Below are 14,333 nucleotides of genomic sequence, written 5' to 3'. Positions count from 1 at the left end.
ATATATATATATATATATATATATATATAAAAAAAGACCCTTTATAATGATGATCGGGACCAGTTATCAGTAGTTTTGTCAAAAAATATATTTTAAAAAATCTGTTAGGGATCTTTCTAAACGTTAATGATCCCATTTGCATTTAAACGTCACAGCCCTAAAGACATTATTTCAGTAATGAAAATTGAATGCTGAGAAATAGAAAGATAGAATAAGTAAACATTCCATCAATGCTTCCTGTGTCTAACTAGCAGATGGTCTGTGTTCTCTCTGTTCTCCCTGCCTGCCTGGCGTTGCTTACACACAACTTACAGAAGAGCTTTCCTGGGCTAAGCCCCGCTGTAAAACAGCCTTTACTCTCACATCATATAAGCTTATCTATACTGTGTGTTTATCACAGCGTACTTTATGTGTGTGTGTGTGTGTGTGTGTGTGTGTGTGTGTGTGTGTGTGTGTGTGTGTGTGTGTGTGTGTGTGTGTGTGTGTGTGTGTGTGGCAGCGTAGGGTCTGTGTAGCAATGTAAGCCCACACACTAACACAAATCTTTTCTAACCTCCAACTTCACACCTAAGCCTGGGATAAATGATACAGTATACAGAACATGCACACCCTCCCACACAGACATCTACAGTACACACACACACACACACACACACACACACACACACACACACACACACACACACACACACACACACACACACACACACACCACACACACACACACACACACACATCCCTCTCCAAACACACACTGAAAGAGATTAGTATTATGGTACTGTATATTGATAGCTGTGTACAAGGCGGTTGTTGTTTTGTGCAGATCTTCTCCCCACGGTTTCCCTACTGTCAACCACTCAGAGAGAGATGTGTCTCATTACAGTCCTACTTGGGGGCATTTCCACCTCACAATCTCTCACTATGTCTCTGCTCTGTAAATACACATGTGAATATTGAACACAGAGAAAATAGAGCACTCCGTTAGTTGCCCAAGAAACAAATACTATGATTACAATTGGAAGTTCATTACTCTTCAGAGTGACAATGAAATTAATCTTCTGTCAGACTTCTCTTTACTCTTTTACCGTCATGAGATTTTCTCATCATCTCATTAAATAAAGGAGTAATGTTGCAATTTGGAAAGAGGGAAGGGCTCAAACATGGCTACCATCTACATGTAAAATACCTGTTATGTTTATCAGTCTGTTTGGGAACAGGATACATAGACTCTATGTGTTTCAGTAGGTAAAACATTAAAGATAAATTCCTGTTCATTATATGCAGTTTGGATAAACAGCCAGGCATGTGACAAATATATATATATCAGGGTTCTCCCCAGGATTTTCTAACAGGGTGATGCTGCTGAGTATGGCGGGGGAGGCTTGGAAGTGGGTGGTGCTCCCCTTTGTACTCCAAGATTTTTGCTTTATTGAACACATGTAACTGCCATTTCCTGCAATCTAGTTCAAAAAATTGCCTTTAATGATTATAAACAAAGTAATAGTTGCGCAGCCAGTCCACAAGGTGACACAGGTCCCCTCTTACATTCTTTGGGGAGAACCCTGAATATGTACAGTACCAGCTTGTCTGTTTTCGGTCCCATGTGTTCCATTCCCAACATGGGGAGGCTAGTATGCTTGTCTCATATCCAGGGTGTACTGTTCTTTGCGCTGTATAAATTGACCCCGGGCCCCACACTTTACACTGATGAAAATAGATTGCATCGCACCCACCGCTATAGTCCAGCCGAGACACTTGACACACCAGATCCCAGCTCATATCTCCAATGCAAAACCATGTCATTACACAGAATATAGATTACTTCTGGGATCAATCCCTGCCACTCGGAGAATGGAGAGGACGCCAAAAGTAATGGAACGTTTGTGTGCATGTTTATGTGTGTGTGCGTATGTGCGCATTTAAGCTAAACGTCTATCTGTATTTATGTGCATGCGTGTGTGTGTGCGCACGCGTGTGGCAGTGAAAATGCATTCAAAATAATGAGCCAAATACTGTCGCCATATTTCTTTCCCTGCGCCAAGATAAGGCCTTTAGCAGCAGTAGTGACTTTACAAACGGTGACCTCGGGATCAGAGCCTTACAACAAGTAGCCTTGTTCCCCACACACACTTGCAGGAGTCATTCAGAAAGCTAGAAAGTTGGCCTTGTGATGATAACAGGGTTAAAGAAGAGGTTCCTAACTGTCAGATAGTTGCATGTTTATCTTTCTTTTCCCCTCTGTATCTTTGGGCGAGAAATGGAAACGAGTATACTGGTAGCAGACGGCTTACTGTAAGCAGTGCCGGATATGAGTAATGTGTAGAGAGGAGGTATAAATGTATACACCTCTTTCTATCTATGGGTTTTCAGCTGGAATCATCACACTGACTTTGATGTTGTGGCGTAGGTATTTTGAGGAGGCAGATGTGTTAGAAGACAGTATAGCAGGTGTGTGTGTGTTTGTGTAAGAGAATCACTTTGCTTTAATGAACCGTATTATTTTATACCCAATCTGTGCTGTGCATTATGTTATGCTTCAGTTAGGGCAGATGTGACTGTCCATATTCCAAACGGAATACTTTCCCTCTACCTGGAACGTCAGACCTCGGTATAGGGCTAGGCGATATACCGTATTTTACTATATACAGGTATTGATGCATGGACTGGTTTGGATTTTTATATTGTTATTTTGTATATTGGTGTTTCGATGTTTGGTTTGTTAAATGTTTTACGCCACTCCGCGTGTAATGTCTGTTTTTAATAGTTTAGTCAATTTGCTACTTAAGTCATCTCTCTCCCGCTCTCCTTCCACACAAGCCTAACACCTGTCACTCAAGGAGAGCAGTTTGTAATAAAATCAAATCAAATTGTATTGGTCGCATTCACATATTTCGCAGATGTTGTTGTGGGTGTAGTGAAATTCTTGTGTTCCTAGCTCCAAAAGTGCAGTAATCTCTATCACGTTTTAAGGTAAGACCCTGATGCAGACTAACGGCTGTAAGACATGGTTTTAATTCTAGACACAGGAAATGTAGGATGTATACGGGGGGTTCGGGGAGACAGAGGATGAACACCAGAGGAGCTAATGATCTTGGAGCAGGGGGAGAAAGGTCTCGGCTTCCGGGGGTGTAGCCGCGGGGCTATAGTGGCGTGCCAGCGCATCTGGCTTGACCTTCTTGGATACCGGTTGGTGCTGTGGAAGCGAAGTGGCCTTACTGAACCCCTCCCAGAGGTCCTGGTACTCCGCGGGACTGGCGGAGAGGTCTGGGGCAATTTCCAAGCCCCCAGGAAGACGTCCCAGGGCAGGCAGAGCTGACTTCAGGCAATGAGTGTCGCAGGACAGGGTCCAGCCCACGATGGCACCAGTAGCCCAGGCAATAGAGGGATTTGCTTGCTGGAGCCAAGAGAATCCCAATACCACGGGAACCTGAGGAGACTCAACTAGCAGGAATTGAATCGTCTCGCTGTGGTTCCCTGACACTCGTAGGTTGATGGGGGTGGTATGGTGGGTGACCCGGCCTATAGGGCGCCCGTCCAGCGCTCTAACATCCATGGCAATGGAGAGGGGTTGAGTTGGGATGCCATATTAGAAGATGCCAGGTGTATTTTTCCTCATAAACAATTCTTTGTATACCCAAGTTTAAAACATTGTGAGCTCCTGTTCACCTGACCTGGAGTTTCTGATGCTAAAATGCAGACTCCACTATATACCGAGAGATTTCAGGTGTGCTATTATCACAGCTGTGTACAGTGCATTCGGAAGTATTCAGACTCCTACAGCCTTAATCTAAAACTGATTACATCGTATTTTTTCTGTATCAATCTACACACAATACCCTATAATGACAAAGCAAAAACAGATTTTTAAAATGTTTTGCAAATTTCTAATAAAAATCACGGAAATATCACAATTACATAAGTCTCTAGACCCTTTACTCAATACTTTGCTGAAGCACCTTTGGCAGCCATTACAGCCTGGAGCCTTCTTGGGTATGATGCTGCAAGCTTGGCACACCTGTATTTGGGGAGTTTCTCCCATTCTTCTCTGCAGATCCTCTCAAGCTCTGTCAGGTTGGATGGGGAGCCTCACTGCACAGCTATTTTCAGGTCTCTCCAGAGATTTTGGATCAGGTTCAAGTCTGAATACTCTGAATACTTATATACATAAGGTATTTCAATTTTTAATTTTTTTAATACATTTGCAAACATTTCTAATAACCTGCTTTTGCTTTGTCATGATGGGGTATTGTGTATAGATTGATGAGGATTTGTATTTATTTCATACATTTTAGAATAAGGCTGTAATGTAACAAAATGGGGAAGGGGTCTGGATACTTTCCGAATGCACTGTATATACAGCCACAAGCAAACCCCAAGGTGGCACTCAGCAAATGGTACAAGATCGTGCCCCAGCAAGAATCCTCTCAACCAGAAGCAGTCTTTATTGTCACAGGTGAATTTAACCAAGCCGATCTAAAACATATTTCCCCAAAATATCACCAACATCTATCCTGCCCCACAAGAGGATCCAGCATGCTTGACCATGTATACACAAAGATCCATGATGCATACAAAGCCATCCCTTGCCCCCACTTTTGCCCAATAAGATCATGTCTCTCTGTTCCTACTCCCCTCCTACAAGCAGCAACTCGAGACAGCCACCAACACAGAGAATAGTGAGGCGCTCGACGGAGGAGGGAGACTCAATGCTGCAGGACTTTTTGAGAATGCTGATTGGAATATGGTCTTATACAATATTAACTCAAAAGTAGTGTGGAGCTCCTGCATAAATATAAACATTCCTGTCAGACAAAATGAGTACCGGCACCTTTTCAGTCAGTATTGGACTATAAATTGTGACTTCCTGTAGTATACTTATGCAAAAAAAATGTATTCTGCTGAACCATTTACTTTAAGTTCATATTATTATTTTTTTATTGATGTTACATTGTTGAGAAGGAACCCGCAAGTAAGCATTTCATTGGACGATGTATACCATGTGTATCATGTATGCTAATAAAACTTGAAATCCACAATCGTTCTATAATTACAGTATTGGTTTGTGAATCTTACTGTATGCAAACAGCTAGTTTGTCTTTTCTTAGGAAGTTGTGACTAAAATAAATTGTGTTAGCCACTAATGCTAATCACTAGTTAGCAGGTGAGCTAGTCAGCTAGATATCTAAATGTTGCTAGTGAGAGCAAATGTAGCTAGCCAGCTAATACAGCCTGATACAAGTGCTGCTGTAGGCCTAGATCAGCATGTTGTTTGTGCAACAGTATATTCTAAATCAGAGAGGAATACATAAACATTAATATTTTTACTACATCACAGCTAACTTACATCAAGTTAGAGAAACATTCATGTAACATCTAATTAGGGTCCACTAGGAAACACTGACAAACATTTTAGTTCTTACCAACATTAACCCTTCCTTGGCTTTTTCATTTGTTGTCATGTCAAACAACACTATTCAAACTTCCCACAATATTTAAAATGTTGGCTGAATTTAATTGAACAGTATAAAACAATCAGAATGGCGAAACCCCAAATAATGTATGTGTTGCCACCCTAGGGTTATGCACTACCTATAAAGCATTATTGAACTTGTATTATTCAAAAACGTACAATACCGTCAAATACCGTCATAGATATTGTGATATGATATTTTGGCCATATCATCCAGACCTACCTCGGTAACATAATTATGAAGATGTAGGTTTACAGAGTCTCAGAATCCCTTAAAACCAATAACACAAGAAACCAACAGCAGAATGCTTTCGTACCATTTTAAACCATTCCATGGAACCATAATCTATCAAATGATACAATACAATCTTGTTTTTCTCTCTAATGACATCTCAGAGATGCGTATGCGAATATTGGTGTGTGTCTGTGTGAATGTGGACATTTACAAGACCTCCTCATAAAAGCCTCTCATAATCATCCCCTCCTTCCAACCCCATCCGTTAGACTTGTCCCTGTGTTACCCGAGCAGCGACATAAAAATCCCATCACTATTTCAGATGCAGGAGAATACAGAACCTCTGGTTAATACATCTCTGAAGGCCTGGGTAAGATGTGTTTGTTTCCTGACATTCCTGACATAACAAGGAAATGAAAGGATTTCATGTTCTGCTAGAGATAGAGAACATGTTTTGAATAAGTAACCATGAAGATGCGCTGGCCTAATTCGCATATTGGTTGAATTCATTTACATATTCTTTGGCATAAAAGCTTAAAAAAAATGTAGGGAGGTGTACAAAGTCTACAGTACCTTAAGTCGTGTACCTTAAGCATCACAAAATAATTGAATCCCACCATGGCATGTTTACTATCTGGATGCTACTAATAATTGTAATAACTATGTAAAAAAATAGTCTAATTTCTTGGAAATGATCTTATCCATCTCACTTTCCTCTCTTCAATAGCAGGAAACCTGATTGTCAGAGTGGAGGAGAGAAGACAAAAGGGGGATGGCATTGTTAGTGGTTTCTTCAATCAATTAAAAGGAGCCCGGGGGACTGTGTGATTCCAGACGGACCTGGCTGTGATATCCATTCATTAAGGAACCCCCTTAGTTTCTGGCGGATGGTTCCGGAACTTAGCCCTGGAGTCACTGTTTCTAACACTGTGTAATTAGAACTTCCTTCACCATGGAACTGGAGAGAACACCAAAGACTGGTACTACTATACACAGAGGAACCTTAGAGAACACCTACAGTGGGGGAAAAGAGTATTTGATCCCCTGCTGATTTTGTACGTTTGCCCACTTACAAAGAAATGATCAGTCTATAATTTTAATGATAGGTTTATTTGAACAGCGAGAGACAGAATAACAACAAAAAAATCCAGAAAACGCATGTCAAAAATGTTATAAAATGATATGCATTTTAATGAGGGAAATAAGTATTTGACCCATCTGCAAAACATGACTCAGTACTTGGTGGCAAAACCCTTGTTGGCAATCACAGTGGTCAGACGTTTTTTGTAGTTGGCCACCAGGTTTGCACACATCTCAGGAGGCATTTTGTCCCACTCCTCTTTGCAGATCTTCTCCAAGTCATTAAGGTTTCGAGGCTGACGTTTGGCAACTCGAACATTCAGCTCCCTCCACAGATTTTCTATGGGATTAAGGTCTGGAGACTGGCTAGGCCACTCCAGGACCTTAATGTGCTTCTTCTTGAGCCACTATTTTGTTGCCTTGGCCGTGTGTTTTGGGTCATTGTCATGCTGGAATACCCATCCACGACCCATTTTCAATGCCCTGGCTGAGGGAAGGAGGTTCTTACCCAAGATTTGACGGTACATGGCCCCCCGTCCATCCTCCCTTTGAAGCGGTGAAGTTGTCCTGTCCCCTTAGCAGAAAAACACCCCCAAAGCATAATGTTTCCACCTCCATGTTTGACGGTGGAGATGGTGTTCTTGAGGTCATAGGCAGCATTCCTCCTCCTCCAAACACAGGGAGTTGATTTGATGCCAAACAGCTCCATTTTGGTCTCATCTGACCACAACACTTTCACCAGTTGTCCTCTGAGTCATTCAGATGTTCATTGGCAAACTTCAGACGGGCATGTATATGTACTCTTGAGCAGGGGGACCTTGCGGGCGCTGCAGGATTTCATGTTTTCACGGCGTAGTGTGTTACCAATTGTTTTCTTGGTGACTATGGTCCCAGCTGCCTTGAGATCATTGACAAGATCCTCCCGTGTAGTTCTGGGCTGATTCCTCACCCTTCTCATGATCATTGCAACTCCACAAGGTGAGATCTTGCATGGAGCACCAGGCCGAGGGATATTGACAGTTCTTTTGTGTTTCTTCCATTTGCGAATAATCGCACCAAATGTTGTCACCTTCTCACCAAGCTGCTTGGCGATGGTCTTGTGGCCCATTCCAGCCTTGTGTTGGTCTACAATCTTGTCCCTGACATCCTTGGAGAGCTCATTGGTCTTGGCCATGGTGGAGAGTTTGGAATCTGATTGATTGATTGCTTCTGTGGACAGGTGTCTTTTTTACAGGTAACAAGCTGCGGTTAACCTGTTAGGTTAACGTACCCGATTTAATCTGGTTACTAATCCTGCCCAGTAACTAGAATATGCATATAATTATTGGCTTTGGATAGAAAACACTCCAAAGTTTCTAAAACTGTTTGAATGGTGTCTGTGAGTATAACAGAACTCAAATGGCAGGTCAAAACCTGAGAAGATTCTGTACAGGAAGTACCCTGTCTGACCATTTCTTGGCCTTCTTTGTCATCTCTATCCAAAACAAAGGATCTCTGCTGTTACGTGACACTTCCTACGGCTCTCAGAAGGCGGCAAAAAGCTGAATCGTGGCTTTGCAGGCTCTGGTTGAAAAAAAGTAGCGCGTTTGGATAGTGGTTGGTTACAGTACTGTGAGACTCAGGCGCGTGCCCGCGTCGACCGAATGCTTTGTTTTCTTTCCTCTGTTTACCTAAACGCAGATTCCCGGTTGGAATATTATCGCTTTTTTACGAGAAAAATTGCATAAAAATGGATTTTAAACAGCGGTTGACATGCTTCGAAGTACGGTAATGGAATATTTAGAATTTTTTTTGTCAGGATATTTGAACATAACTATGGATTATTTTGAACCAAACCAACATTTGTTATTGAAGTAGAAGTCCTGGGAGTGCATTCTGACGAAGAACAGCAAAGGTAATAACATTTTTCTTATAGTAAATCTGACTTTGGTGAGTGCCAAACTTGGTGGGTGTCTAAAGCCTGTTAGGGCTAGGGGGCAGTATTGGCACGGCTGGATAAAAAACGTACCCGATTTAATCTGGTTACCACTCCTACCCAGTAACTAGAATATGCATATACTTATTACATATGGATATAAAACACCCTAAAGTTTCTAAAACTGTTTGAATGGTGTCTGTGAGTATAACAGAACTCATTTGGCAGGCAAAAACTTGACAAGGTTTCAGGCAGGAAGTGGCCTGTCTGACAAGGTGTCGTTCTTCTTGTCTCTGTTTATTGAAGAGTGAGGATCTTAGCTGTCCCGTGACACTTCCTACGGCTGCCATAGGGTCTCAGAAGGCGGCAAAAACTGGAATCGTGGCTTTGCAGGCTCTGGCTGAAAAAAAGTAGCACGTTTTGGGTAGTGGCTGGTTACAGTACTGTGAGACTCAGGCTCGTGCCCGCGTCGACCGAAAGCTCTGTTTACTTTCCTCAGTTTAGCTAAATGGACATTCCCGGTCGGAATATTATCGCTTTTTTACGAGAAAAATGGCATAAAAATGGATTTTAAACAGCGGTTGACATGCTTCGAAGTACGGTAATGGAATATTTAGATTTTTTTTGTCACGAATTGCGCCATGCGCACGACCCTGATTTACCATTTCAGATAGTGTCTGGGACGCACGAACAAAACGCCGCTATTCGGATATAACGATGGATTATTTTGGACCAAACCAACATTTGTTATTGAAGTAGCAGTCCTGGGAGTGCATTCTGACGAAGACAACAAAACGTAATCAAACTTTTATAATAGTAAATATGATTATGGTGAGTGCTAAACTTGCCGGGTGTCTAAATAGCTATCCCTGTGATGCCGGGCTATGTACTTAGAATATTGCAAAATGTGCTTTCACCGAAAAGCTATTTTAAAATCGGACATATCGAGTGCATAGAGGAGTTCTGTATCTATAATTCTTAAAATAATTGTTATGTTTTTTGTGAACGTTTATCGTGAGTAATTTAGTAAATTCACCGGAAGTTTGCTAGTTCTGAACGTCACATGCTAATGTAAAAAGCTGGTTTTTGATATAAATATGAACTTGATTGAACAAAACATGCATGTATTGTATAACATAATGTTCTAGGCGTGTCATCTGATGAAGATCATCAAAGGTTAGTGCTGCATTTAGCTGTGTTCTGGGTTTTTGTGACATTATATGCTAGCTTGAAAAATGGGTGTCTGATTATTTCTGGCTGGCATTCTCTGCTGACATAATCTAATGTTTTGCTTTCGTTGTAAAGCCCTTTTGAAATCGGACAGTGTGGTTAGATTAACGAGAGTCTTGTCTTTAAAATGGTGTAAAATAGTCATATGTTTGAGAAATTGAAGTAATAGCATTTCTAAGGTATTTGAAAATCGCGCCACTGGATTTCACTGGCTGTTGCGTAGGTGGGACGAATTCATCCCGCCTAGCCCAGAGAGGTTAAGAGCACTCCCTTTAAGAGTGTGCTCCTAATCTCAGCTCGTTACCTGTATAAAAGACACCTGGGAGCCAGAAATCTCTCTGATTGAGATGGGGTCAAATACTTATTTCCCTCGTTCAAATGCAAATCAATTTATAACATTTTTTACATGCGTTTTTCTGGATTTTTTGTTGTTATTCTGTCTCTCACTGTTCAAATAAACCTACCATTAAAATTATAGACTGATAATTTCTTTGTCAGTGGGCAAACGTACAAAATTAGCAGGGGATCAAATACTTTTTTCCCCCACTGTAAGACATGTGCTGTTACACAGAAGAACTGTAGAGAACACCTAAGAATGGTGCTGTCACACAGAGGAACCTTATGCATACTAGGTTTGGTTTGCTCCTAGCAGAACTCGACTAGGCGTCTCAGCTGCGAAGTGGTAGGTCTCACAAGCTCACAGAACGGGACCGCCGAGTGCTAAAGCACGTAGCATGTAAAATCGTCTGTCCTCGGTTGCAACATTCACTACTGAGTTCCAGACTGTCTCTGGAAGCAACATCAGCACAAGAACTGTTCCTCGGGAGTTCATGATATGGGTTTCCATGCCCGAACAGCTGCACACAAGCCTAAGAGCACCATGCGCAATGCCAAAAGTCAACTGGAGTGGTGTAAAGCTCGTCGGCATTGGACTTCGGAGCAGTGGAAACGCGTTCTCTGGAGTAATGAATCATGCTTCACCAAATCTGGGTTTAGCAGAGGGCAGGAGAACACTACCTGCCCCAATGCATAGAGCCAACTGTAAAGTTTGGTGGAGGAGGAATAATAGTCTGGGGCTGTTTTTCATGGTTTCGGCTAGGCCCCATAGTTCAATTGAAGGGAAATCTTAACGCTACAGCATACAATGTCATTCTGGACAATTCTGTACTTCCAACTTTGTGGCAACAGTTTTGGGAAGGCCCTTTCCTGTTTCAGCATGACAATGCCCCTGTGCACAAAGTGCGGGCCATACGGAAATGGTTTGAACTTGACTGGCCTGCACAGAGTCCTGACCTCAACCCCATCGAACACCTTTGGGATGAATTGGAACAGCGACTGCGAGCCAGGCCTAATTGCCCAACATCAATGCCCGAGCTAACTAATGCTCTTGTGGCTGAATGGAAGCAAGTCCCCGCAGCAATGTTCCAACATCTAGTTGAAAGCCATCCCAGAAGAGTCGAAGCTGTTATAGTAGCAAGGGGGTATCAACTCCATATTAACGCCCATGATTTTGGAATGAGATGTTTGACCAGCAGGTGTCCACATACACTACATGACCAAAAGTATGTTCAAATGGCAACATGATCCTGGGAGGCTCACAGTGACATTGGTATCCACAGTACTCCACCAATTATATATTTTTCATCTCAATATTATTTTATTTTTTTACATAAGTGCACTGTAATTTAAAGTAACTATCCAGTGAAAATCTGTCACGTCCTGACCAGTATAGAGGATATTTGGTTATTGTAGTTTGGTCAGGACGTGGCAGAGGGGAGTTGATGTATGTGTATGGGGTTTGTCACTGGTCTATGTCTGTGGTTCTATTTATAGTTAATTGGGGTTGGACTCCCAATTGAAGGCAGGTGTGTTGAGTTGCCTTTGATTGGGAGTCCTATATAGTAGGGTGTGTTTGTCTTTGTGGGTAGTTGTTTTTGCACTGCGTTTAGTATAGCCTGCAAGACTGTTGTACTGTCGTGTTTTTGTATAGTGTTCACATTCTTGATTAATTAAATTCAAAGATGAACACGAACTCCGCTGTGTATTGGTCTACTTTCTCAGACGAGGACTTCTCTGTTTCGTCTGAGGACGAAGACAGTTGTGACAAAATCTCACTTTTAAAGTTTATATTCTGTAACTCATACCCCAAAAAATTTTGTTGACTGTCATCCTATGTGTGTCCAAAACATAAATTGGAGACAAAAATACTTAAAACCAACCCACCTCAAACTTGTATCTCAAACAGCGTTTAAAAAATGCTTGCCGAGTCCTCATTGAGGATGATGGCCAAATCAGAGTTCTACTCACATTAAAAAAAAATATGACCGGTATACGCCCACACCATTCTGTTGTTGGGTTTCGCCCATACCATTCCAACACAGAAAAGCTGCTTTTTAACATACTCAATTAAAACATTTTGGAAGGAAAACTATTTCACTCATTGTAATCAATCAGATTTAATATTAATCTGGACACACTGGACATTTACCTTAATTGCAGGATTTTAGCTTCAAACATGCAACAACAACACATTACTCTGCCCCATGACAAAATGTGTAGAGTTGCGGGAAATTAGCTTGAAAACTGTCACATTTTCTCTCCAACGCCAAGAGGTGGACCTTTAAAATATTCCTTCCCAGGGCTCAAGATTTTGTTTGTCCAGCCATGCACTGCCGAAGTCATAGTAAAACTCCTTGTATGCTATTTTAATCTCACTCGAGTTGTGTTATGGGGGTGAATTTGCTATCACAAAAGGGGTCCCCTGCCCCAAAAAGTAAGAAAAACTGCCGTAGAGAACACCTAAGACTCGTGCTGAATCAGAGAATGGTTATCACTTATTTTTTAATTGCTCAGAGTTTAACCATCCCCTATAAATAACAAACTTTTCCTTAGCATTTTTTAAAACCAAATAAACAATACAGCATGCTCCTACATGCATCCTCAAGTCACCTCAAAATAGCTGGGGTCCTCTGTCAGAAACAATGTCACTAGGGATGCCATGCAGCCGCAAAACATGGAATACCAGCAGGTCCGCAGTCTCCCGGGAGGAAGGAAGCTTGGAGAGGGGAATGAAGTGAGCTGCTTTGGAGAATCGGTCAATAATAGTGAGGATGACTGAGTTACCATTCGATGGGGGAAGACCAGTGACGAAGTCCAAAGCTATGTGTGACCAGGGGCGACTAGGTATGGGAATAGGATAAAGCAGACCAGATGTAGGTTTGGTGGAGGTTTTGTTCCAAGCACAGACCGAGCAAGCTGAGATGAATTCCTGGGCATCTTTCTCCATGGTGGGCCACCAAAATCGCTGACGCAGGAAGGCAACAGTCCAGTTCATGCCAGGGTGACAGGTGAGGTGAGTAGAATGGGCCCATTGAAGAACATCAGGACGAACTGAATCTGGCGCAAACAGAGCCTTAAAAGGACCGTTTCTAGGATCAGGCTGGTTCAGCTGAGCCTGAAGAACACGGGACTCAATCTGCCAGGAGACAGCAGCAACGATGTAGGAGGATGGCATAATGGTTTCTAGCTCGGAACTTGTGTTATCTGCGGTGAACTGACGGGAGAGGGCGTCAGGCTTGGTATTCTTAGACGCGGGGCGATAAGTGAGTGTGAAGTTGAATCTTCCAAAAACAATGCTCACCTCGCCTGCCGAGAGTTCAGACGTTTGGCGATCTGGATGTAGGCTAGATTTTTGTGATGCGTCCACACAATGAAGGGAAGGACCGAGCCCTCTTACCAGTGATGCCACTCCTCAAGAGCCAGCTTAAACCTCTTACATCTAGACGTTCCGCTAGCGGAACACCTGCTCCAATATCCAATGATAGGCGTGGCGCGAATTACAAATTCCTCAAAAATACAAAAACTTCAATTTTTCAAACATATGACTATTTCACAGCATTTTAAAGACAAGACTCTCCTTTATCTAACCACACTGTCCGATTTCAAAAAGGCTTTACAGCGAAAGCAAAACATTAGATTATGTCAGCAGAGTACCAAGCCAGAAATAATCAGACACCCATTTTTCAAGCTAGCATATAATGTCACAAAAACCCAGAAGACAGCTAAATGCAGCACTAACCTTTGATGATCTTCATCAGATGACACACCTAGGACATTATGTTATACAATACATGCATGTTTTGTTCAATCAAGTTCATATTTATAACAAAAACCAGCTTTTTACATTAGCATGTGACGTTCAGAACTAGCATACCCCCTGCAAACTTCCGGAGGAATTTGCTAACAATTTACTAAATTACTCACGATAAACGTTCACAAAAAGCATAACAATTATTTTAAGAATTATAGATACAGAACTCCTCTATGCACTCGATATGTCCGATTTTAAAATAGCTTTTTGGTGAAAGCACATTTTGCAATATTCTAAGTACATAGCCCGGCAT

This window comes from Salmo salar, chromosome 28, assembly GCF_965601325.2.
Source record: "Salmo salar chromosome 28, fSalSal1, whole genome shotgun sequence".
In the NCBI taxonomy this organism is placed as follows: domain Eukaryota; kingdom Metazoa; phylum Chordata; class Actinopteri; order Salmoniformes; family Salmonidae; genus Salmo; species Salmo salar.
Note: the sequence above shows the minus strand (reverse complement) of the source record.